At 52.9% G+C, this 2,670-nt stretch overlaps 1 pseudogene; it reads left to right on the top strand.

Annotated features, from left to right (window-relative positions):
- Positions 1-1,386: 1,386 nt before the first annotated feature.
- LOC111529907 lies at positions 1,387-2,417 on the top strand (annotated as a pseudogene).
- Positions 2,418-2,670: the final 253 nt, after the last annotated feature.

The following is a 2,670-nucleotide window of genomic DNA, read 5'->3' as shown; positions in this document are numbered from 1 at the left end:
AATCAATATCATTAAAATGTCCATACTGCTCAAAGCAATCTGCAGATTCCACCCAATTCCTACCAAATTATCAATGTCATTTTTCACAAAACGAAATCATCCTACCAAAAAGTCACCTGCATGCATATGTTTGTCACAGCACTATTCACAGTAGCAAAGTGATGGAATCAACCTAGGTGTCCATCAATGGTAGACTGGATAAAGAAAAAATGGTATGTATACAGCATGAAATACTATGCAGCTATGAAAAAGAATGAAATCATGTCCTTTGCTGCAACATAAATGCAGCTAGAGGCCTAAGTGAATGATCCTAAGTGAATTAACACAGAAACAGAAAATCGAACACTTGGTTCTCACTTTTAAGTGGGAGGTAAACAATGGATACACACAAACATTAAAGATGGAAACCATAGACAATGGGGACTCCAAAGCGGGGTAGGGAGGGTGGAGGACAAGGGTGGGAAAACTACCTGTTGGGTACCAAGTTCACAATTTTGATAATGGGTTCAATAGAAGCCCAAACCTCAGTATTATGCAATAAGCCCATATAACAAACCTGTACATGTGCTCCCGAATCTAAAATAAGTATTTCCAAAAAGCAATTGACCTATATTATTAACATTTTAATCTACCTGTATATATGTTTTAATCTACATGTGTTCATGCTTTGAAATATGATACAGGTACTATGACGATCCCTGCTCTGTAGGGGAGAAAGCAGAGACACATCACTTCCCCCAAATCACAAAGTCAGGAAGGAACAGACCTCACAGAGTCCAGTCTGTCACTGCCTCATGCTTTGTGCCCTTACAAGGCAAACTAGATAAGTGCCATTCTAGAGAAGCAGACAGAATTCAAGTGGAGGAAAGGGGAGGGGAAGAAGACGTCAGCTGAGGCCTATTTAGAGCATCCCAGCTGAGGCTGCATGAGGAGGGAGGCACGCAGTCATGGAATTTGTTCCCCTTTTTGCATACTGACCAGCCCTGGCAATGGAGCTCAAGGCATCTTTGTGCCACTGCGCAGTGAGTGACATCATGGGCACGGCCAGGTCTTTATCAGTTCTGCCGGACAAATAGCCAACCCCTCTAGGTCTGGAGAGACAGCAAGGTGCTGTGCGGCGGAGCATTTGGGTCTCAAAGAAGCAGGTGAGCCTGGGTCCGAAGGGCTGGGTGGAGGAGCATCTTGGTGCTTCTCTGCTGGGGAAGAGACAGGGGACAGGGCATGTTCAGGAAGACAGGCAGGCTGACCCCGCCTGGAAGACACTCAGAGATAAGAAGGGTGGATGTAGTGACCACGTGCCCTTTTGGGTGAGATGCTGCTGGCCAGGGGCAGGAAGGCCCCCCGCTACCAACTCCATGTCACTCTCTCTCACCGGCGGCCACCACCATGGGTGCAGGCCCCAACAAGTCCTACTTCTCCTGCAATCACTGGCTCGCCTTTTCTGTGTACCTTCTCACCTTCCTGGTGGGGCTCCCCCTCAACCTGCTGGCCCTGGTGGTCTTCGTGGGCAAGCTGCAGTGCCGCCCGGTGGCTGTGGACGTGCTCCTGCTCAACCTGACCGCCTCCGACCTGCTCCTGCTGCTGTTCCTCCCTTTCGCATGGTGGAGGCGGCCAGTGGCATGCACTGGCCCCTGCCTTTCATCCTCTGCCCGCTCTCAGGATTCATCTTCTTCACTGCCGTCTATCTCACCGCCCTCTTCCTGACAGCCATGAGCATTGGGCGCTTCCTGAGCGTGGCCCACCCACTATGGTACAAGACCCGGCCGAGGCTGGGACAGGGGCTTCCGGTGAGTGTGGCCTGCTGGCTGCTGTCTTCTGCTCACTGCAGCGTGGTCTGCGTCATGGAATTCTCAAGGAACTCCTCCCATAGGCAGAATACCATTGAGACCTGCTTCATGGAGTTCCAGGAGGACCAGCTGGTCATCCTCCTGCCTGTGTGGCTGGAGATGGTCGTGGCCCTCTTTGTGGTCCCCTTGATCATCACCAACTGCTGCTACAGCCGCCTGGTGTGGATCCTCGGCAGGCGGGGCAGCCACCGCTGGCAGAGAAGGGTGGCGGGGTTGGTGGCAGCCACACTGCTCAACTTTCTTGTCTGCTTTGGGCCTTTGCACATGTCCCATGTCATGGGCTTTGTTCAGGGTGAAAGCACGATGTGGAGGACCTACGTGATGCTTCTCAGCACCCTGAACTCCTATGTCGACCCCCTTGTCTACTCCTCCGGGTTCCAAGCCAACCTTCACGGGCTGCTGAGGAGGCTGTGTGGGCTCTGGGGCCAGTGGCAGCAGGAGGGCAGCGTGGAGCTGAAGGAGCAGAAGGGAGGGGAGTGGCACGAGGAGGACCTCACAGAAGAAAGGAAGAGTAGTGGACTATAGCAGGGCTGTGGAACTGGTGGCCAGGTGGCCTATGCTGAAAGCTAGGTCCTCCGGGGCAGGAGGGTGTAGCTGGTGTGTCATCCTTAGGGCACTTCCTTGCTCATGCCAGGAGGGATTTGGAGTGGCGAGCTGGGGCCTGATGGGGCTTGGGGGCAGAATAGACATCTAGCCTTCCTAAGGGTGTGCGCACTAAAGCCCAGCTCTCTATCTCACCTCCATCCCCATCCACCCACACACCATGGATTGGCCTCTGGGAAGGGGTCAGGGTGAGAGGCTGCTCTGGAGAACAATGAGGTTC

Source organism: Piliocolobus tephrosceles, unplaced genomic scaffold (assembly GCF_002776525.5).
Source record: "Piliocolobus tephrosceles isolate RC106 unplaced genomic scaffold, ASM277652v3 unscaffolded_39079, whole genome shotgun sequence".
Taxonomy (NCBI): Eukaryota; Metazoa; Chordata; class Mammalia; order Primates; family Cercopithecidae; genus Piliocolobus; species Piliocolobus tephrosceles.
Note: the sequence above shows the minus strand (reverse complement) of the source record. Positions and strands in the feature narration are given on the sequence as shown.